The following is a 24,034-nucleotide window of genomic DNA, read 5'->3' as shown; positions in this document are numbered from 1 at the left end:
CTTTTAAAACAAACCTGTACTTTGCATCATATTTTGGGGAGCTGCATGGAAGTTTCATAAAGACCAAGTGGCCTTAGCTCTTTTTTTTCCTGTTTAATGGCAGTGCCTCCCCATTAATGCTCCAAAATGATACAGTAGTTTAAAAAAAAAAGCTCTCAGCATGCAGGCATTGTATCACATTAAGAAATCAGGATTTTCTAGGCACTGCACAGCATTAATTACACTGAGCATGCTGCAAATTTAAATTAAATGATATGCCATGTTCTGTTGTAAATATCAAAATGGATTGCAAGATAGAGCCCCACATTTACTTCTGATTGGCATTTGTGCACTGAACAGGATCAGAAAATCTCTATGATATATAATTTCTTTTTGTTTTAAGCATATGTGATGTAAATGTACTTTTTATTTTCAGGAGTACCTAAGAACACAGGTACAGGTTAGAACTTGTCTGTACTGAAAAAAAAAAAACCCCAAATAAACCCTCTCTCAATAATAACAACAGCAGCAATAAAAGAACAGAATCAGCCCTCTTTGCCCTCATTTCCTTTCCAACATAAAAGAATAAAATATGCTTCTCTTCCCTCCCAGCAAGTATTTACAATGTAGGGAATGGAGAGCACCAAGAGGAAAATGGGGAATACGACGTCAGCAGGAAGCAGGAGGATCTGATTTTGTCATGTGCGTTTGAGTACTGGGATCCCATGGAAGCAAATGCTGTGGGGGTTCAACTCACCCAAGCAGGGAAGGGCTGCTCTTCCAGCTGGAGCTTCAGACAGGAGAGGAGTGAGGGGTGAGCTGGGACTGTCTCAACTCTGTTGTGATGAGGGAAGCCTGATTTGGTGATGCTATGGGAGGAAGTGTCTGAAGAAAACAGAAACAATAAACAAAAGGTCTGACAGTATTTGTATTTTTCTTGGCATTGGTATTTTGCAGTTTTATATTATCGGGTTGAACGGTCACAATCTCAGCAGCCTCTGCCCTTAACAGCTGGGTGAGGAGCATTTCTAGTGTAATTTCACATGTTTCTATGTGACTAAATACTAGACAAATATTTTACAACTCTGCACATCAGAGAAAGGATGGCATTTAGTTAATTCTATAGAAAAGGCCTTAAAAAAAAAAAATCTGTATTTTTCAGGGCTTATTTAAGGCCTGGATGAAACGATGAGCACTGAGCTGAGAAGCACAGGCGAGTGTCAGTCTGAACTGGCTCAAAGGCACAAGGCATGAAGGAGACACAGCAAAAAAGTGTGGGCAGGGACATACAGAGCCACTGACATGGCTTCAAACCAGCATCACCATATTCCTTCTAAATTATCTTATCTTTTGTGTGTCTTTTGCTCCTAGGCCTTGTTTTCCTGGCCCATTTTGCACCAGTCCTGCATGTGGGAGAAGTACAGCTGTGGAACGCCTGATGAAAAGAGGTGGTTGAACAACTGGCCTTCAACTCTGTCATCATCTTTCAGTGCTTGCAAAAAAAAAAAAAAACCCAAACAAACAAAAAAGACAAAAAAACCCAAACCAAAGACAGTTTATGTGCATCTCAGGAAACTCTCAGCAATGAGTGTGTCTGTGATTTAATAACACATCTTCCCAAAATGACACTTCTAATATTCACTGAGAAAAAGAAGGCTGAGCAGCACACAAGGCACTGCTATTGCAACAACAAACAGCCAAACTACTAGGTATTTATTTTTCCATGTACACAGTTGTTGGGGGAGAATGAAAATGATTCTTTGACACTCTGCCAGAGCCATAGAAAGCCCTGTGCTTCCCCTACTCCCATGTTCCTGACAAGAAACACCTCACAAATTCTAATAAATAGAGAATAGAAATAAATACTTTAACTACACAGCATTGGGTTTCAAATGGCTTCATGAATCAGAAAATGCTGCTCGTCTGTCTTCCTTACTTCCACACTCTGTAATGGTGGCTCTCCAAAAGTTAAAGTGAGATGGATACTACAAGGATCACAGACACTGCACTGGGAAACCAAGTATCAATGGTACATCCAGATTTATGGTAGGTGATGGCAGTAAAGTGAAAGTGAAACTGTTTGCACAGTCTGTATTGTTGCCCATTACTGTGTATTTGCCCTTTTTTCTTGCTTAGCTGCAGCTGGAAGAATGGAAAATTGTACCTTATATACAGTATTAGGAGACACTTTCTGATCGTAAGGTCAATCAGACTGGTTTAGCTGCATGAGGTATTTATGGCACAATCACTCAGTGTCTTTAAGGAAAGGTTAGATACATTTATGGGAAAGGTATTTTGCAGAAGCTTTCCTGCTTCATAGAGGTCTTGGACAAAATGACCCAGGAGGCTCCTTCCAAGTCTATCAAATGTGGTTCCCTGATTGATGCTGTTTCCCCCCAAAGTCTTTTCAAAACACAAAGCAGTGTTATAAAATTTAATATGATACACTATATAACTTTAACACAATGCCATTTTCTTACAGGAAATGGTTAGCTGGTAGCACAGGGGCCTTGTGCAAGAGGAAGAAAAGTAGAAAAAAAGAAACTGCAGTGCAGTTTCTCTGCCGAGGGATATCAACTGTAACATTTACTCTGTGTCTGAGCACGGACCCTCAGCTGTGCAGGGGGACACCAAGCCAGGGAAGGATATAAGGAACCCAGACTATGGAATTCATTTCTCCAGAAAAGCCTAACAAGGCCTGAGGTAATTTTCTCTGCTGTGCCATAATAATTCCCTCAATGCTTGGAGGCAAATGGAGGTGCAGCTCTCCTGGTAAATCACTGCCTGGTGCTGTATCAGCTGGGCACGAGGTGGAGCTGCCTGGGGACAGGGACCAGGAGACTCCCAGCCCTCCTGCACAGCCACAGGGCCGTAGCTCAGGTGTGTCCTGCACCAACAGCACCAGTGAGGACACCACCACAATGAGAAGAGCCTGTTCTGAACTAAGCACTCTGCCATGGCTTTGTCCTGGCCTGCTGCCATCCCAGCAGCACCATGGAGCGGGCGGAGCAAATCCCTGAAAACGGCACGCTCCAAAAACTGCACTTCTAAAAAAGGGCAGCAGCACCCCTGGTAATGTGTTTGTCTGCTGACTAAAGACTCAGCAGGAGAGCTTGGGCCACATTTCCCTTGTCTGAATACAAGATTGACTGTCAGGCAGAATGCTCTCCAGGTCTTCTATGTTTCCACCAAACCATTTAGTAAAATGATAATATTTTTCTCCCTACTAAACTTCCCTTTTTTTTTTTTTGTTTTAAATTGCTGAATGTTTCCTAAATTGACTTTTCTTTTTTTTCCTTGAAACCAATAACATATTTAGAAGTTAAAGTCATGTCATGATTTTCTGGTGGTTTTTTTTGAAAAAACCCAACCAGATTCTCTGGGCCATCTGGTTGAAATGCTCTGGTCAGCCACCACTGCTCTGTATTAAGCTTTAATTTTAGGTTCTCACAGGAAAAAAAAAATACCCAGAATTTTACTGAATTGGAGTTTACTCTCAAACCCATTTTATACTAACTTTTTATTTTCACTCCAGCTGATTTAGTCAAAGGCCAAAGTCATTTTCCAAAAATCAGCTCCCAGCCCCCATCTTCTTGGGATAGCCCTGACAGGAAATAACAACATCCATGCACAGACACTCCAAAGCCTTTTGAAGTCTCACAAATGTGAGCTGTTCACTTTTGCAGAGCAGGCTGGGATTAACTCTTTTATTAAATCCATGAGGATTTATTTTATTATTTTATTAACTCTTTTATTAATCCATGAGGAAGAAAAATAGCCAATCCCTTTGGTTTTGTTTTTTTTCCTTTTTTAATTTGGAAGCTTGCAGCCTTCTCTACCCAAACATTTGTGAGCTCACCCTACAGATGGGAGCAGAAAAGCCCGTGGGAAGCCCCCTCTCCCTGAGGTGCTCCCCAAAGCCTCTTTTGGGCCCTCCCAGTATGCTGCACTCAAAGTTTGTGTTCTCACTGGAAACTGTTTTCCCTTTACAGAAGGGTTGTGTGTCTCTGTATTGGTGGGAGCAAATAACAACCTTCTGGTCCTTTTCAACATGTTGCATCAATGCATCTTCCTGATTCCCATGTCAAAAAAGCAACTTTTAGCAGAATGAAAAATCTGACCTGGGTGTAATCCTGATAGTGCTCCAACTGCTCATCCTTAGCTTCATCCCTGCATTGCAGGGCAGAGGAATAGGCTCATGTTGGAATAGCTCTTCTCACTGGAGTCAAAATGGTAAAACTTAGCTCAGAGGTAAGGAATGAGCAGGAATTTCAAAGGCAGGAAAATTTATCTCCTGCTCTTTGTCTTACACTACGGTGCATTGTAGTGGTTGGAAGATTTAACTTCCAACCATCCCATCCATATAAATCCTCATGGACAACAGCTCCCCAGCTGCTTCTTTTAGGGTGATTCAGCTCAGCAACTAGAATCTGCCAGGGAATGAGGGTTGAGATAAGGATGGATAAAAACTTTCCTGTAGTCTTCAGATGTTGGTCAAGGGTTGGGGTTAGGGAAGAGCCAAAGCCAAACAGAGCTCTCCCAGCTCCCTCTCCTTGGTGTGTTACACGAGGTGTTTGGTGGAAGGACCACGGGTTTGGCCCAGCTCTGCCTCTCTCTGCTCAGCTCACACCATTAACTGCTCTGATGATACAGCCCCTCTTGGGCTTTCTGCTCTTGAAAGATTTACACTTGGTTTAAATCTCAGTTGAAAGCTCCACTTTAGCTTTTAGGAGGCCCAGACACTTGAAGATCTCCGATGGGAAGGACAAGTGAGGAAAGCAGAGTATCTATACTCCCTTGAAGCAGCACCCCTTGCAAAGATGTTCAACTCCACTTTGGCGAAGAGTTTCCAGCTGCTTTGCTGGATAAACTGACACAGCACAGTTCTTAAAGTGCAAGGGTGCCCTTCACACCAACAGGCAGAGAAAAGAGGCAGTGGGAAGAGTAAGAGGAACCAGAATAAAAAAGGCAGGATCCAACTGGTTTTTTACCTTCTTTGATCTTTGAAAATGGGAAAACCCATTCGGGATCATGAATTTCCAGACTGGGTTGTATGCACCATTAATTGTTCCATGAAGCAGAGCTGGTCTGCTATTGTTGCATCCTCCAAAAACAGCTGTTACTATGAGCTCTTTGGGGCTCAGGAACTCCATTTCCCAGTTTTCAGTTAATACTTCAGTGATCATATATAAATAATAGTAATGATAATCATAACAATACCTGGCTTGCCATTATGTTGTACTCTGTCTTTGTGATGCCTCTCTCACAATAAAATCTGTGTATTAAACACTTTAATTGAAACTCTCAATAAACAGAGATATTTTTACTTGTGCTGTTATATTCACATAATGATCACAAAGCACTTTACAGAATCAAATACGAGTAGCCAGTCTGATCCTTCTACAGAGGATTTTGTGCATCTCAGTAGTGAATAACAAAGCTGCTGTATAGACTATTAATTGTCAAACATACCGTGTTTTGGGGTTTGTCCTGGCTGAGCAGCATCCAAAAGCTTGGGGTCTGTCCTTCAGATTGGTCTGAAAGTCTCTAAAGCCACCACAAATAACATGATGAGGGACTGGACGGTCTCACCAACCAGACAAGAACAGGCTGCGATGTCTCATTATCAAGGTCCCTGGGTCAGAAAGAAAAAAAAAAAACAATTTGTAATTTTCCTGGTTTAGGAAAAAGGCCATGGAAGTCTTGGAGCTGAGTATTGAGCAGCCTCCATGGGGTCACTGCAAGGGGACAAGGCAAGTCCTGGCCCTGCAAATGCTCATGGTAAATGGTGCCTCCCGAGGTCTGGGAGGGTCTCCAGCTTTGGGGCTTGTACCAGGTACTTCTGGAGCTGTGAGAAGTGAAGAGCTTTGCTCCCTCCTGTATAATTGATAAATTACCATTGTTAGTACTAAACAATACTACTGAGCACAGAATGGAAACACGCTAATGCTTTATCCAGCTCAAGCAATTCTGCTCGTGTGCTCACACTGTTCTTAAATGTGCTAGGTATTTGTTTGATGAAACAATAAGTTTTAGAAAAGAGAAAAATAAGAACTTCAAAGATAATAGAAACCTTGGCTACATAGTTTACCACAAGCAGCTATGAATAAGCTTCAGTACTCTTTATTTTTAACATTCCAGATATGTAATTTAATGCAGGTCTAATGACAGTCTCGAACATACTGCTTTAATCGAAATTGTTCAAGCTCTGTTCTGTGACAAGGGCTCACAAGATACCAGCAGGGTTGTCCATTTTCCCCACTTCTGTAGGGAAAAGAAAAGGGAGGGGAGGGGGACACTCTTGAACTTATGTTGCTATTGATGTGTAATATACAATAAAAAAAGAGTTAAATTTCAATTACCCACAGGTAATTATAATTTTATTGTTTGACTGTACTAGGGGGATTTTTGTAATTCCCAAGACTAATAATTTTCTGTAATTTTACAGGTTGTCAAATAAACTATTAAAGATTATCTTTGAAAAGGATTCTGCAATTGTAAGGACATATCATACTGTTCCTGTACGTTATTAGTAATTAGAGATCCCTGGATAGTGAAATATCCACACTATATGCTAGCTGCTGGATACCATATTTTCTCACAGCCTCCTGTAAATCTTGAACCAAAGCTTTCAAACTTCTCAGCCACTGAGTCACGTCCAAACTTTTATTAATATTCACTGAGCACTCATTAAGCAATGCTGGTGTGTTCGATACGTTAAACCTGTGCTTCCTGATGGGATAAGCAAAGGCTCCCACCTCTATCCCAGAGTAGTGGAAACAAACACAAAAGGGCCAGTTCTGAGCTCTATCCCCTGAAGAGGATATAGGGAAGAAGGAACGTCTATACCAGCACAGAAGATGTGAATCTGCCCTGACAATGCCTTCTAACAATGATGTGGCTTGCACAACAAGATGGAGCTGTGCTTCCTGATTTTATCCTAAAAATAGGCATAGATGCAGATATGCTGGGGATCAGCATTTTCTGTCCACAAGGAGGGAAATGGGATGGGCAGGATCTCCAACCCACAAGAAGCAAGAGAATTGGAGGTATTCCCTCAATCCTCATCAGCAAGTCCCCCAGATTCACTGGGGTGTCAGTGAGGAACTCCCCAGGCCAGTAGAGCCCAACATCTGCACAGCTGAGCAGGCAGCAGCAACTTCTCCCACGCAATCTGGGAGAAGCCAGAGGCCACTGAAGCAGCATGTGCTGGGTGACAGCTTCCTTCACCTGTACAGGGCTTGGTGAGATCCTCCCAGCCTTGGAAGGGATGTAATCCTGAGGAGGACCAAAGGAGGGATGAGCTGAGAGGAAGAGCAGCCTCCTGAAGCATTGCAGGAACAGCCTGCGAGGGCAGCAAGCTGGGGTTCAGCAGCTAAGAGATGGCTGAGCTCTCGCCTGCAGAGCCATCAAAGGCACCATTCTTAGCTGGCAGCGTTGTTTATTGCAGCTGCCCCCGGAGATCGTCACTGTTTGTTTTATTGGCCTCTTGGATGGCTGTGGTGGTGAGGGCTCTGTGCGGGGGGAAACTTCACCGCATTAAGAGCGGTCTCAGGACATGGGGACTCTCAGGACTCCACCCCTGCGGCCGGGGTTTGCACACCCCCAGCCTGTGGGGACACCCAGCAGGAGCAGCATCTCAGGGCTCTGGACACATCTGCAGGGAGGGGTTTGCCCTCCTCCCGGTGCCAGGAAGCCTCTGTGGCAGCTGCGGCACTCAGCAAGGGGTCTGGTGAGGGATTTCCCTCGCACCAGGGAGCTCGGAGGGTGGATTGTGTTGGTTTTACGGCGGCGTGGAGCTGGTGGAGCAGTATAAAGATACGGGAGCACAGGGAAGGATTAAGGCCAATGGACTGCAGCTCCCTGCCTTCCTCCAGAGACAACTTGGAGCCAATCAAAGGTATTAAATCCGAGGAGTCTGTGTAGATACACACACTGAGCTCTCTTTTCTGAGACCTGCTTGCCTTGCTGTCCCAAGCTCATCCAGCACCTATGGAAGGTGTGGGAAGAAGGATAACTGATAATTTGGAGAGCTCTTCAATCAGTGGCATTTCCTGCTCCTCTCTGCCTACTAACCCAGCTCAATGAGACTGAACCCATTACTCCAGATGATTGGCACTTACAATAAATAGAGAGAAATCCAAAGCCCGCAGAGAAGGCTCAATATGTTTCTGGAGAACAGACGGCACCATATACAAACACAGCCCTCTTTCCCCTTAATTCTGGTCTGTGCTTTTTCTGCTTAACGCATTCCTTGTTGCAAGGAGAACACGTTCTGACAATTGAATAGTGAAAGCAATTAGAAACAGAATTAATTGATAAAATTAAAGCCCTGCTTTCCTTATGTTTGTCATATGACTACAAATATTGTCACTGCCATTAATATTAATTAATATAATTATCAATGTTTCTAATCCCTACACATTTTGTTGAAAAGTTACTCTTAGCTCAAGAATATAATTGTTAAGTCATGAAAATGTTAAGTAGCAGCTAAGCAAGTCCAAAGAATTAATAGCAAACTGTAGTTTATCCAGGGATTAGACTTTTAGCAATACATAATCACCTCTTCATGTGTTCATCCACATAAAATACCTTCCATCCCTCACTGCACTTCTGCCTACTTGTCCTTGCAGCGCACAGTTTTCAAGAATTTAAAGAAGAAAGAAGGTAGTAAGTAAATATTCTGTGCAGTTGCACACTGTTCTTCAAGGTAAGTCACTGCACCAAGAGTTCTGTGCCCTCCGCTGAGAGCAATGTCAAGGTCAATTATTTCAGGCTAAAAGCCCTAATGCAGGATAGTTTTGTGATCAGAATAATCTGTGTAACACTGCAAAGCAATTCCTCTCTCTCCCAGCTTCCCCACACATTGTCTCTCAGTTTGGAATGTCACAGATTATTGGAATAATCCAAAGGACTGCCCTGCCGTGCTGCTGCCAGCTGAGCAGGTTTCCCTGGTGGGTACCACCAGCACTCTGAGGGCACAGGGAGATGGAGCAGAGCCTTCCCTGCCGCCTGCCCAGTTCCTCGACGGACACTCAGCAATTCCTGCCTGGCAGAGCATCCCAGCAGCAGTGCTAGGTGCAGTATTAATCAGCTCTTCTGGAAAACAGCCAAAGTACTTTAAAGGCCTTTGTTGTAGGGTGGAGGGATTTTTCTGCTAGAAGAGAATAATGTAATCATTTTGCTATTAATTTTTAATTGTATGTTGCTCTGCATTATTACCAATCCATACTGATTTTCCTGAGAGAAATGGGATGCTGTGCAAGTGGTTTCTGTTAAGAATGCTGTTGGGCCACGCTGGAAAAGAAGTGACAGAAAAAAAGCTGTTCTTCAAAGTTATCGCAGTCACCTGCTGCTGTCTATTCCTACAAGGTATCACATTAAATCCTTATAAAATGTATGAGCGTAAAAAGATTCATGAAGTACCAGAGTTTTCCCTGTTGTTAGGTGTTTTTCTTTGCTTGTTTTTGTAGGGTTTTGTTTCATTTCTTTTCTTTTAATAGCCACCCTTTGTAAGGAAAAGTTACTTCTGAGAAATCTTTCGCTAGCAAACTAAACTCGCTGACATGGATGAAATCAGCAGCCAGAGTACCAAATACATGAATTCTTCTCGGAAGACAATCGTTATCAAAAATGCTAAGATTCAGCCCGCTGATACAGTTAAACTTGCTCGTAGAGAAATGATTGTATCACTCACTTGTGCCCACTCACAAATCCTCCATTTCATCTCAGAGAAAGCTGGCCACGAGGGAACAGGAAATCTTTAATCTGCTTTTCTCCATTTCTTCAAATATCTGGCTCTTATCAACCCGCATCAAACATGAGCAACACAAAAACTTCATATCCTCCACTTCATAAAACAAATGCAAACAAAGCTCAGACACGTCTCTAGTGTGAGATGGACTGAGCACAACGAAGTATTGCAGGGGAGCAAGGCTGAAAAGCACTTCTAAAAAGGCAGCACTGGCTGCAGATTCAGGAAGAAGAAATCAATTAGACCCAAAAACAAGTTACATAGAAAAATCTACACTTTGCCACTGATCTAAGCATCAGGAGGAGGGTAAGAGGGGCCCTTCATCTGTTCACCCCAATATTTGAATATTATCCTTTGCAAAGAAAAATCATGCCTTTTTTTCCTCTTCAATCCCTAATACTAATTATATATTTCAATATAATACTATTTGTATTATACAATATCCTATAATGCATAATCCCTATAATAAATCACTCTACGATAAATATTTTATACTATTACATATTAGTATACTAATGTATTAATAAAATAAACATGCATAAATATATATGTGCTAGCTTAAACAGTTACATACTATTACTTATTAAAAATTATTACATTTTTGGGCAGATATTCAAGGTTGACATAATTTTTGGACAGCTGGGAAATTCTGGTGAGAATTTGCAAAGTTTGCACCCAATTCAGTTGAATTAGTTTCAAAATAGAGAAATAGATGATTTGATAAAGAAGAATTAGACACATTAAATTTCCAGTTTGGAAAAAAAAAAAAAAAAAAAATCCAGAAATTTTCTACCTGGTCAGTTCCAACCTGTAGTTTTAGTCCTGCCATAAGCCCATGATCATCAGTGAAAAATGTGCCTTTATCTTCTCCATATCCAGTGCTGCAGGAGCTCCAGGATTCAGGAAAGCTCTGAAATATTCACAGTAAGTCCAGTAAGCACTTTCCCAAACAGTGATGATTTCCTGAGCTGGGGCCAAAGTAGGTCAAGTAAAGGGAAAACCAAAAATGCAGACTATGAAGCAACCTGGCCGTAATTCCCCAGCAAATCAATGATTAAACCTCTTGTACAGCAGCCTCTGCTAGGGGGACTGCATTTATCAATCCAGGAATTAGTTTAATCAAGGCATATTACTGCAAAATTTAATATACAGTACATTATTAATTTGGATTATCCTGTTGCTTCACAGCTTTGAAAAAAATAAAAGCAAAAGCTACTGAATTTGCAGTCACCTTTGGTAGCGAGGTTGTGTTCCTCTGCCTGTTTGAGATATTTCTTTCCATCTCCTGCACCATCATGTTTCAGTTCCTGAGAGCTGTAGATATTTATTCAGTGCCCTTCTATCTTGGCCATCACAAATAGCTCTCTGATAACAAATCACACTCTCTGAGCATCATTTGCTACCAGAAAGGATCCTCAAGAAGCACACGCTCTGTGATACAGGATATCCCCTGCTTTGCTATGAATGCCATAAAGAGTTTCACAAAATCAGCTTCCTTGCATTGAGAGAGTACAAATGCATCATCTTAGGAGTTTTACCACTTCTTACCGCCTGTTTAGGCTTCGTACTTAGTCCCTGCTCCCTTGCTCTTCAAATGAATGCTGCTACTTAAACAGAGAACTGATATGTGCTTAGTGAGAGATTCAAGGATTTCAGCTATCAATAGAGGCTTAATTATGTGCTGGTGGATGCTCAGGTACTATAACGATGGCTGTTGTATAAATTGCACAAAGCCAGCACAGAAGAGACCACTCACAGCTCATCATACGCTCTGCTCCAGCAATTTAGACAAAATAAAACATAATGCATGATATTAACTTGCATCTTCCTTGCCTATGTCATAACCCATCATGTAATGTGATGTTATTCCATGTCGTGTCATGTGTAACATGATGCAATACAATGTCGCACTTCAGGAAATATTACTAAGCAAGGACTGATTCTTGTTATCAGTTCAGAATGTGAGCTTCTGATCCAAACATATTGTGGCTGTGGCTGAAGGGAAGGCATCAAACCAAGAGCTATGCTGGGCAACTGTTTTTCTCCTCTGGCTTGGCCAGCAGATGTCCATTTGTCAGGTTTGGGTTCAATTGAGATTTCTTTGTCACGAGCACTTTCTCTTGTAAAAGAAATAGCAATTTTATGGCAAGCCAAATACTGAAAAGAAAAGCCCTTAGAAATACATAATAAATGTATATTAGTGAGACAGAAAATTGGAAAATGGCCACCTGCCAGCAGCCACATAAATTTTGGAGGCAATGCATTTTTCTGCCATTATGCATCATCACAGGAATTGCAAATATTTATTAAAAGTATTAAAATGGTGAGAATGTTAAATGTTTCCTTCAGTAGTGGAAATTCGCACTGCCACATAGAAGATAGGATATTCTGATACAATGTTTATTAAAATGACTTCATTTTATTAGGCTGTCGTACACAATAAATGTGCAGGTACAGTTAACAAAAGATCTATTGTGGATACAGGAGATTTGTGAGTAACACTTCAAAAAAAATAATCTCTTCTGAACTCTATTCATATAAAAAGCATGCTACAAACTTTCATTAACTTCCTTAGAACCAATTATTTTCCGAGCTTATTTTCTTTTTCTGCCATCCCCCTGTATTTTGTAAGTCAATTTGTTTGCTCATGTTTTAATGCTTAACAGGATTAAATGCAGTTTATCTTTAATTTATATACAAGTAAGCCGAGTGTGGATGTGGAGCAGGCAACAAAATATGACAATTATTTTGGGGTTCATTTACAGGTCTAAACAGGAAAGACTGTAATATACTGGGACCTCAGTATCTTTTCATCCATAAACAAAACATTATTAAAAGATCGGTGGGAGCTCCATAACATTGATTGAGAAGAAAATCACATTCCAGTTTTGCCCACATTTTCTGCTGGGATTAATCACAGTGATTTTGTTTCTATGGTTCTTGTTGCAGCAAGATACAGACTCATGCACACCCTGACAGGGTAACTTTGCTGGTTGGCTTTGCTGGGCTCTGAGCCCCTTCTAGCAGTGCCTGAGCACTGATGTGGACAGTGACATAATCCCTGCCTAAACAGGAATCAGCAGTGAAAGGAAGGAGGATGGCTCTTGCCTTCACAACTGCAAGTGTCCTCAAAGCGGCTCCTAAAGGTTTTTTGTTAATTTAAGAAACGAGCAGAGAAATAAGGAACCAGTACTGGGTTTTTTCTTACGCAAGTGTTCCTCAATTCCTTACAGTCCATTAAGCAAGAGGTGGGATTGAAGTCTATGTTGTAGGCAGGGGGTGAACAGATCAAAGTTACAAGACCTCAGATTTATGGAGAGTCTTATGCAAGGTAAAACCTGCCTCTGGAAGATAAAATTTCAGAAATAAAGGATTTTTTCTCTCTGCTTTTATACAGTGCAGTTTTATTCCTTTCTGACAAACACAGGGTGGTGGCAGAGGGAGTAACTTCCATGAAAAAATGCTTTGCCTTGATCCAGAGGGTTTGTATGGATTTGTGGAATATCAGAAGTGGTGCATGGGATTTAACACAAAGGGTGTATGTTGGAGAGAGACCTCGGCCACCTCACAGGCAGAGGCAAACCCTGTGCTGCCTTTAGAGGGGCAGGTGTGACATTCTCTCACTGCTGCAGAGTCAGAAACCAGGGCTGAGACTGGCTCTGTCCAAAGCATTTGTGGGATTCAGTCAGTGTAAAAAGAGGAGTCAGCACTTAAAGCAATGCAGACCCATTTGCTTGGCCAACCTTATTTAATATGAAGCATGTTTTATCTTGATTTAGGTGGTTGTTGTTCTTTAATTAAAGAAATTACGGGAGGTCATTCTCATTAGTTTAGAAGAGTCCTCACAGAAGGGGTTTGCACTGATTTAACCTCAGGGTAAACTGGCACAACTTTTGCATGTAAATAGGATTTAACACTGGACACTTTGTGCGTAATCCAGCTCTTCACTTGTGACATTCAAAGAATACTTGGAATACTGACTGAAATAAAAAGATAATGATGATAAGCTGGGGTCTTACCGTGAAATTTGTCAAACGATCTGCAGTGGCAGCCCGGAGCCTCTGCAGCAGCGGGGAGGGGACACCACAGGGCTTTCTGCTGGGGGCAGTGTAGGCAGCTCTGTCCCTGCACAGTGACACGAAGAGAGATTGGACTCAAAGTCGCATTGCTCACATCTGGCCAGATGGAGGATGAGCTGAGGGGCACAGAAAGTGGGCAGCAAGAGGGGAGAGCAAGGTGCTTCCCCCCTGGCTGAGGAAGCCTTGCCCTGGGGCTGGAGCATGGCACAGGTGTGTGCTGGCAGCGGGGCCACCGCTGCCATGGAAAAGATTTGCCGTGAAAGGAAAAAAGGAAAAAAAGGAAAAAAGCAGCGGCATGAGAAGTGCCAACTGAATGGCGCTGTCTTTAATTAGTACCACCAAGGGCTTTGTGCGGTCAGCACGCTTTTCATGTTTATAATAGAATCCCCAAATTCGACTGATCTGAAGGGCATCTGACTGTTTTACATTAATCACAAGCTATACAGCAGAGGCTGAGAGCAAGTGGGCAGATACCCTGGTGGAGTAGCACTAAGGAGCTCTCATTATAATCATCCTGCCAAATCAAAAGAAAAACCCTAAGGCTCCTAATAAAAGAGACCACTGGACTAAACAAATTGAACAAGTAGCTAGACACCCATGAGCTTAAAACTACTGGTGTCAATCAGATTTCCCTGAGCCGCTCATTCTGCTCAGTTCTCCAAAGCACACGCGGAGGGGAGGCAGGGACGAGGTGACACATGGGTGCCAGCACACCCCCAGTGCTGGGCAAGCAGGTACAGGGGCACTTTGTGAAGCCACCTGCAAGGAATCATTACTGAACACTTCTCAAACTGATCCAGCACTAAGGAAGTGGGTGGTGTGAATGGGGACCTCATCCACACAGGGTATCTGTGCAGGCTTCCAGTCTCACTACTTCCATCAATTCCAAAGAAAGGTCTTGGACCTCACAGCTTTGTGTGTCTCTAGGACAGGATGAAAGTGCAGTACCCTGAAAACTCTGCCCACTTCTCACCTTCCTGTGCCTGCTGATGGAACTCATGTATTAGTTATATTCCCTACTAGAAAGCAAAAAAAAAAAAAAAAAATAGTGCAAAGGTGGGCCACTGCTTTCTGAAAAAATGCAGTTGGCACTAGTGAAAAATCTGCAGAAATAGTAGAAAAAGGAAATTCTAAATTTAGAAGCATTGGGTTTTGTTTGGTGTCTTTAAAGACTAATGATGGGTAGGTTTCATTAGCTACCATCCCTTCTCAAAAGCCATCAGGCAGGAAACCAAGATTTTGAGATACTCCCTCAAAACTCAAAGGAAAAATAATTTTGTGCACAAGAATGAATACCCAGGGAAGAAGAGACAAAAAGCGTTAGGGTAAATATCTAGTACAGCAACCAGGAGGAGATGGAAAACCAGAAAGTTTCAATAGGATGGACAAGGGATGATGCACCTGAGGAATCAAGTGAAGGCATCAAAGGAGAGGTTTTATGGAGAGAAAATTCACTTTGAAGAACTGATGGCTAAAACACTGTCAGCTTTTGAAGTATTGGGAAATTTCACCCACCTGCACTAATGCACTATGACCATTGTCACTGGCTCTGTCCCCTGTCACCATCTGAGTAGTGGCAGCTTTACATGGACACTGCAGTCACCAGGGAGGAGGCAGAACTGGGGCTCCCCTTGCTGGTAGTATTTTGAGAAATTATTATTATTTGTAAATTTAATTATTTTTTTAGTTCATTTCTCTTTTTCCTGCTTTTTTTCCTTTTGCTTCTCTTTTTGTTTGTTTTTTTTTCTTTTTTTTTTTTTTCCTCCACACTGTAATAAATCAACATATAAATGTACTGGTTTATTTCCACCTGGAATGTTGGAAGACAAATAGTACAAGAAATCAGTTTGGTCATTTACCATATTGGTTTAGCATGGTAATACTGTTGGGGTTTCTTCATTTCTCATTTCAAGACTGTAAACAAATGCTGCAAGAACAGATCAAATACTCCCTTCCTAAGACAGTGCCTTGTGCAGTGAAAACATCAAACCTGGTTTTTGAAGGCCAAACTGTCCCTCCTTTACTTTTTCATAGGGAAAACACAGAATTTTGAATTAGCCTGAAATTTGAAACTACATTTTTGCCAAGCAGCAAAAGCAGATACACCCTTAGCCACGCTAAATCACAAACATACACACATGGAGATGAGGAAAATGCACATTAAATATGAAAAAGTATTCCTTTCAGGCAGAAGATAAACAGCCCTACTACAAATTAGCTCTCGGCCCCGTCAGGTGTGAATCTCTCTTGTCAATACGTACCAAATTCCCTGAGATAGAACCACATGGTCATGAATTTTATTTCTCTCCTGCTTAATTCCTAGTACCACTCTCCCTTGTGGATTTACTCAGGGATGATTTACAGTGGGAAAGGTGACATTAAACACGTCATTGAGCATGCAAAGATGCTGCACTCAAAGCAGCATATGCTTGACTTTGTTAAAAGATGAATGCTGTCAACTCCACAGTGCCCACCAAGATCTGGCCTCCTTTTTCTTCCCAACAAACTTTGAGGAAGATGCAGACATGAGTCTTGACACTGAGAGAAATAAAAGTTAATGTATTCATGACATGATTTCACTTGCAGCCTGATTTAGCAACGTCTTGTCTAGTTTGGATCTGCTGTTGCTTTTCCTAATTTACTCATTGCACAAAGAAAATAAATAAATAACTGCACTATAGTCTTATTTATCCTTCTTTGGACATTTCTTTACCAGGCAGATGGTCAATTAAGAGCACTAAACAATGACACTGTTTTCTCTGTAAACATTTTTTTTCTAATAGCCTAACAAATGAGAATCTGTGCTGCCATACTGCTGAATACCATCTTGACTTTCTAATTACAAAGAACTGTGTCTTGATAGTAACAATTACAGCTGTAACAACGATGCTGGTACTTGAACAATACAGTTGGAGGCAAAGTGCTTATCGGAATATTCACAAATAAAGGCTTACATTTATGCCAGCACTGGAGATGGGAGGTTAAACAGTTGGGGGTGGGGAGGTGTAGAAGAAAGGTTGAAAACATTGGTTTAGTAGCTACAGATGTGAATTTGAATCCAATTACATGGAAAGCAAGGGGGGGGCGAAGCATGAAAAGATGCTGTTTCCTTCTGTTTGGCTAATCAATAGGTTAAAGGGTTAGTAAAATTAACATGTTAATAACATTCATTTTGCTATTTATGTACTGGTCACAGTATTTGCAGAGAATTATGTCTTGTGAGTAACCCACGTGTTACGCCGCCTGCTTTTTCCCTTTTTTGTCTGAAATGCTGAAATGGTCAGTATATGTTTCCCCCAGTGTGATGGAAATTAGCTTCTCAAGTCTCTAATCTACCCTACTGTTCTTATTTAACTTCTTAAATCCAACCTTTCCAAGGTTTGGGTGGGTTTTTTTCCTTCTTTTTTGAGAGCAAAGCTCCCCCTACCCCAAAGAAAAAGGGTAACGCAGTCCCTGAGCTCAGCACAGACCCGTAGCACCGATGTCCCAGGAGAGCACGTTGGCAACCAGGGTGTCACAGCAGCATCCCAGAGGAAATGGGCTCCTTGGAGGAGGCTCATCCTCCTGCTCCTTCCTCCATCATCTCTGGTGCCACAGGACCCCAGCCTTTGGCACTGCTCTATGCCCACAGGCAGGGTGGCTTTTGCCTCCTGCGCTCCCTCCCTCGCTCCCGTTCCCACTGCGCTCCACCCGCTCTCTAAGCCGTAATTTAGCCCACACTTATTAATCAGTGCACATAATTTGTCTCTAATGCTGTCAATTTAAGACGGCAACCTGACTTTTTTTTGGAGGGGGCAGGGTCAACAATTTAATGAATCTCGTCTGCATTTTAATTCAGACCTAATAATCTGCCTCTGGCAGTTTTCTTAGAAAAGCACAAGGTTTTCCAGGATTTTCTTTCATCAAATCCAGCACAATGGGATGTTTACCTTCCTGCCTTGGATATGCTCAGCCCAGGGTAAGTCACACACAGACATACCTTAATCAAACTGGGGCATGGCCTGTATCTCCTGATTTGGCCTTTGAAGGGTTTTCCTGGGGAGGAAGGAGAGACTTGGGGCTGTGCAGTCCCTTTTCCACACACATTGGTGCACAGTTGAAGACACGAAACAACAGACTTCCATGACTCACTGTCCCTCATGGAATAACTTCACAAATAGTTGGAGCACCCAAGGCAAAGCTCCAGAAGAGCTTTCTTTAGCTATCCCTATGCTTTTCTTTTTGTCCTTCCTACAGTAAAGTCCAGCAGGAGAGAAAAAAAGGTACAGAAAGGAAAGAGGGTACAGAAAATTCCATCCTCCTGATGAACCAGCGTGGATGACTTTGTCTAATTGCCATGGCAGGAAGCTGGAGCCCCATGGAGCAGCTCAGCGGCCTTCCCTGGGTCTAAACAAATAAAATTCCCCAAAGCAGAAGCTCTGGATGCCCATGTCAGATGTAACCAGAATAGACTTCGTTATTAGGAGTGCTGTGACTCTACCCGGCGCTGACAGGAGCTCCTACCTGGCTTTCAGTCAACGCTGTCACTCGCCCTGACAACGCGGGCACTTAATGTATGCACGGCACTGCTGCACACGCAGCTGCAACTGCCAGCACATTGTGTTGTTTACCCCTGCTCTTTTGTACCGGGGCGTGCAGTAATTTGCCTCCCAGTACCACAAAATTCCTCAACTTATTTGCCCTCATTTTGTTTGGCCTCAATTGGAAAACAACCCTTTTGCAGCCCTGCCACCAGCACAGCCACCGCACTCTGCAGCATCACAAACACAGAAATGTCGCATTTCCACCAGAAGTATCTCCTATATATTTTTACGCATATCCTTCAATCTCTCTCTGCCACACATTATTTTTTCCCCTTTACCAGCTGCTTAGCATATTTTATGCCTTCTGAGCAGTCCTGGAAGGGGCAGTCCTGGAAGGGGGATCCCTGCAACGTACTTAACTACAGACAGTAACAGCAGAGGCGTTTTACATCCCAAATTACCTCCTAGTGCTGGTACATCTGACTGCCAGCACAGGGTGCTTCTGAGCACCTACTCAGGGCAGCTACTGCTTCACAGACCTCCAGCAGCTCCAGAGTCCAGTGGCTCTTTGAGTTTTCCATGAGGAATTATCGATCATTTGACTGATTTACCATTCATATTCATTACTGTCCCCTACTGCAAAACTCTGCCAGAGTCACATGTCTGCCCTCACCACACATTACAAGGCAGCCCCACCTTCCATACCATTAATGCCACTAAGTCTACTCCATTTTCAAACCTAAGCTCCAAGCTGGTAATCAAATGAGACAGAAAAGCAAATTCCCACATCCTGAGCTACTCCAGGTAAAGCATATCACTTCCTGATACATAAGCATCTTTCTCTAGGAACTTAAAAAAAACCCAATGGATAAAATATTTCTCTTAGTTCAGGCATCTCCCAAACACAGGGGTAAGGTCAGTGGAAAGATGCAATGGGAAATTCAGTGAAAATCTCTCATCTCAGTTGCAGGTCTACATTCAATAGGCTCGTGTTAATGCCCTTTGCTTTAGCTGCTGTAGTGTCAGAGTGATATAATCCAAGCAGAGTCACCTGAAGTAGTCCATAACACACTACTTAGTTTAAATTCCTTTGTCTGGCCACAAATGTCCAGTTCTAGTTAAAAGCTTGAAAGTGAGACAAATGGTAAAATAGACACTTCAAGAGAATAAAATTGTGAAGTGCTCAGGTAGCACTGTGGAGAAGGGAGTTTCAATTCAGAGAGCTTTCCAGATGAAATAGACAATTAAACCCTTATCGAAAAGAGATTCCACCACCCCCCTTTTCTTTTTTTTTTTTTTCCCTTTAAAGCAAGGAGAAAATAACACTGGGAATTTAGAAACATGAATTTTTAAAACCTAATAAGCTACACTAACAATCTGCACAATTCCCTTTTGTTAAAATATTTATTTGGAAATGCAGGATTTGTGATGAAGGCAGGCTGGGTAAGCAGGTCTGAATGCTGCTTGTACAGAGGGCTCAGTGGGACGCCCAAGGCCAGGGCTCTCCTCGGCCATCCTTGGCTCAGCCTTGGCAAGGTTCCCCTCCTTGTCCCTCCACATGTTGGAAAATAAGAGGCCATGAATTGCACAGTGCATTTATGAGGCAGGGGCTGTAAACCACCCTCTTATATCCATGGGGACAGAGAGAGAGAAGGAGCTGCATGAGCAGTCTCCAGGAATGGAGACCTGGGAAGTTGCAAGCCTGAAGCGCTTTTCCCGACCTTGCCAAACCCCCAAGTGCTCCTCTAGAAGTGCTCCCTGAGACCAGCTTGCATCTGACAAAACATTTCGGCCCTGATAAAGAGACATATTCCATAGATTTGTTTTCCTGGGCACCTCCAGCCACACCTTCTATGTTGCTCACTGTAGGACCACAATGTCTGCTTTACTATTAGTACAAAAAGACACTTAGAAACTCTTGGGGGGGAAAAAAAGGCAAAAAAAAGGCATTTGCACATTCTAAAAGGGAAGAAAAACCACTTTTCAGTAGTGGCTACACTTTTCAGTAGTAGATACAGAAGTAGTTTTAGGCTCAATTCCTTTTCCTTCCCTTCTCACCTCGCTCTTGTCCCAGTACCAAATACATTCAAACTGAACAACACTTTTCTAGCAGCCTGCTTCATGCCTCATGCTTTTCACTCCTCTTTCGTTATAATTTTTTGCAATCTTTTTGACCTAGCCCAGTTTTCTCCTCCCTCTGCCTCCCTTCCCTTAGATTTTGGTTCTGTGTGACTAAACTCCAGCCTTCTCCCTTTTGCTCGCACACACAATGCTATTAAAATTAAATCCTTTTGTGCAACTCTCTACTTTATTATAGGTCTTCAAGCCATTCCTGAAATCCCAAGACAGTCTTTGTAAAGTCTTAGCTCACCTGAAGGCAAACTTCAGCACGTGGCTTGCTTCAGATAAGGCTCCTTCCCCACACCAGTACAGAGCTCACCTCCAAAGACTGCCACATTTTGCTGCAGACTAACACGAAATGACCGCACAAAAGGAACGTGCACGTTCCTTTCTTGCAACGCAAAAACATGCACAATATGAAATACAAAAGAACAAAATGGACTGGTCTGATTGAGGAGAATCAGCTCTGAAGGAACCCAGTGAAGAAATCAGTGCTAAGCTGCCTCCCTGCACCAGAAATCCTGCTTTGCATTTACCATGGTTGAAAAATGCTCAGACCTTCCTGAAAACATCAGTAGGCTCCCAGATAACAACTCAGTGATGCCTTCCACTTTTGAAGGAGAGGGAGTTTAAACAACCAGATCCTCCACCATGTGCTCCTCCTACCTGGGAAAGGTGTCCCAGCTCCCTGTGTGCAGCAGAGAGGAGGGACTTTACCTCACACTGAGCAGACCTCCTAACCATGAGCAGGAGTGAAAACAAGCATTTCTCACCAGTCTCCCAAACCACCTCTAAGCCCCATCTATTTTCAGCACCCAGACAGTACTGTGATCTTTAAGTCCTCAGCAGGCTGGAAAGTGGTGACAGAAGTCTCAGTTGATATGTACATGACTAACACACTCAAGGATACTCCTCTGGGACAACAAAGACAACAGTGCCGGGGGCAAAACTGTCAAGAGAAAGAGGGAAAGAGCTTCAAGGAAAAAAACCCTCTATATTGAGCTCACCAATCACCAAGTACTCATACAAGAATTGCTTTTCCTCCTTTTCTTCTGAAAAATTAACTTTTCTTGGAACAACTGAAGGTGACATCATCACCATTGGTCTCACCGCTGTTAATTACAAGCGCACACAGAACGGGAGGAAGTTGTCAGCGGAGAAGACAAAGATGAGGCCACTGGCTCAGGAGAGGAAAAGTAGACCAGAGCCTTGGGACTTAGACACTTCCCCCTCCCTATTTCCAGTGCCCAGGTATGACAAGCAGAGTAAGATATGCACCAAAGATGAGGATAACAGCTGTGATTAAACAGCTTAATTGCCCCGAGCTGCAACAGTGCTCCCCTTTGCCTGTCTCTCTGCAGAGACACTGCCAGGAAACGGACCAGAAGAAGGGATTTGAAGGTGATGATTCCAACTCAGGAATAACCAGCACAGAGCCACAGCCCTTGGTGCAGAAAGGACCACTGACACATAGCTCCTGGGTGGAGCTAATTTAGGGAGCTGTCCTCAAAAAACCTGCAATGCATGGGAGTGGAGCCAATGTCCTAGTGAAACAGCAGCACAGCTGCAAGCACAGCAGGAGGGAAGCCCACCAGGAGCAAGCAGCAAGGAGGCTCCCTGGAAAAGGGATGGTCAAATGCCCACCCCGGGAGCTGGGTGTTAACAGCCAGCTCTCAATCAAGCCCTGTTTGATGAAGCGGGGAAGAGGGAAGACTTAAAAGACTCATTTTGCAACAAAAAGTCATGACTGGCAATACCAATTTTGATACTGAAGCACCAGAAGAAGGAGTGACCAAACGTAGAGGTGTCTTTCCTACACTCCGAATTTGCCAGGCTGCCTCAACTTCCCTCTCCTTGGGCGCTGCGCTGCAGCAAAAGCCAGGTGCTTTGTAAAATGAAAATGCTGGAGAAGCTTCTAGGTGCAAATGCAGCATATGCAAAAGCCCTTTTATTCAAACTGTGCTACTTAACGAAGTGGTTTGTGAAACCACTTTTGAGCCTTCAGCAATTTTCCCTGCTTGAAGAAATCATTGTGCCATCTTCTTCATGGGATGTTCATAGACTTCAAGCCTCCAAGTTCACCCCATGTTGTCACCTGCAAGGGCATGGCAGGCTGGGGATCACAAGTATAGCAAAACTGGAAAGTTCATTTCACATATTGTTTCAGCCCCAGCACTTAATCCTGGGAGGAGGTGATTTTGCATCAGAATGAGACATACTGGGTACAAACCACAGATTACTTTTCAGAGGAGTTAATCTTCATATTCATTATCTGGAGTAATTCAAAAAGCACCAAAAAATGGAACTATTCTTGAAGAAAGAATTCATGTTCAGGTAATTACAAATAACAGACACATCTGGTTATCTTAATTGTTTGGGAATGTCTCAATTATCTAAGAATGTTTTCACAAGGACTCAGAGACAGTAAAACTTTCTCACGGCAGATTGCATTCACTGATGAGAGGAAATTCAGTGGAGCTAAAACACTGGAGTGTGCTTAGACCCAGAGAGCACTTTCAGTCCCGTTGCCAATGGGCTTTATTTGCCTCTAAAGTACGACAGACTATGAAGTGAGAAATGGAGAAGTCCCACAAAGGCAGCAGCAGCCCCTTTCCCTGCTAGCTGCAGCTTTTCCAGCACTCCTGTGAAAACGAAGGTGTTTCTGTGTACTGATGGCTCAGCCAGAAAAACGACAGCAGTGATTTTTTAGACATCTGCCCCGAAGAGAGGTGAGTCAAGTAAAGGCCCTCGTCCTGCCTGAGGGCAGTGCAGGCATTTGGTGGCTGGTGAGTGGCACCCCTTCCCTCACAGATATTTGAAGTGCCTCCTGCCCAAGGGGGGTTCATTGCAGAGGAGCTCAGAAGCTCCTGCAAACCTGAATTCACCTGCATGGAGCAGTGGCTGCTCATCAGAGCCATACCCCAGAGAGGGGGACTTTTCAAACACCTCAGGCAGACCCTGGCCCCAGTGGAGCACGCTGTTTCATCGTGTAGACTGCAAAAATCAGCAGTTGGCTATTGGGAATTACCTCCCACAGCTGCAAACAGGCAGCAGGCAAGGGAGAAAGGGGAGTTCTGTGCTTTTGCCGGGGTGGCTGCGCCCGACTGACGGAGCTGGGAGGGCTTCTTACACATCTGTCCCACAGCTCATCCAGCTCTTCCACCTGGCTCACAGCCACCTTGCTCTGAGCTTTTCTGCTAAGGCCTGGAGAAGCTCTCAGCTCCCAGCTTGGTCGTGCCTAACCAGCACCTTTGCGTGGCAGACATGACTGGGGTGAAATCCTGTAACTGGAGCGAATGTCCCCCCGTGGCTAATCACACCAGCCAGGAGGGGTGTGCCGAGGCTCCACACAAATCCCAATCAATATTATTTATCTGGCTGAACGTGCGAGCTGGCCACATCCCCTCCACCCTGTGGGTATCAGCAGGAGGGAACCTGATGTATGCTGGTAATTATCTGCTGCTGAAAAGAAGTGCTATTTCTCTTATTTTTGTAATGCAGATCAATGCACATGTCACTACTGAAAAGCTGTGTCATTTAGGATGGAGCATTAACTGCTAGGAATGGATTTTGAAGCT

At 43.2% G+C, this 24,034-nt stretch overlaps 1 long non-coding RNA gene across 2 annotated transcripts in view; it reads right to left on the bottom strand.

Moving 5' to 3' along the window:
- Positions 1-430: 430 nt before the first annotated feature.
- LOC121672673 overlaps positions 431-24,034 on the bottom strand; it is a 39,296-nt gene continuing 15,692 nt past the window's right edge. Inside the window, exons 4-5 of one of the 2 annotated variants that reach the window (XR_006018927.1) lie at positions 5,452-5,614; positions 431-864 (exon numbers count right to left, since the gene is read on the bottom strand). This is a non-coding gene — a long non-coding RNA (uncharacterized LOC121672673). Of the gene's footprint in view, positions 865-5,451; positions 5,737-24,034 lie in introns of those variants that run through there. The other variant, XR_006018926.1, reaches the window with a different exon arrangement.

Source organism: Corvus kubaryi, unplaced genomic scaffold (genome assembly GCF_017639235.1).
Source record: "Corvus kubaryi isolate FWS band 111438036 unplaced genomic scaffold, C.kubaryi_AGA036_p1.0 64840, whole genome shotgun sequence".
NCBI classification, from domain to species: Eukaryota; Metazoa; Chordata; class Aves; order Passeriformes; family Corvidae; genus Corvus; species Corvus kubaryi.
Note: the sequence above shows the minus strand (reverse complement) of the source record. Positions and strands in the feature narration are given on the sequence as shown.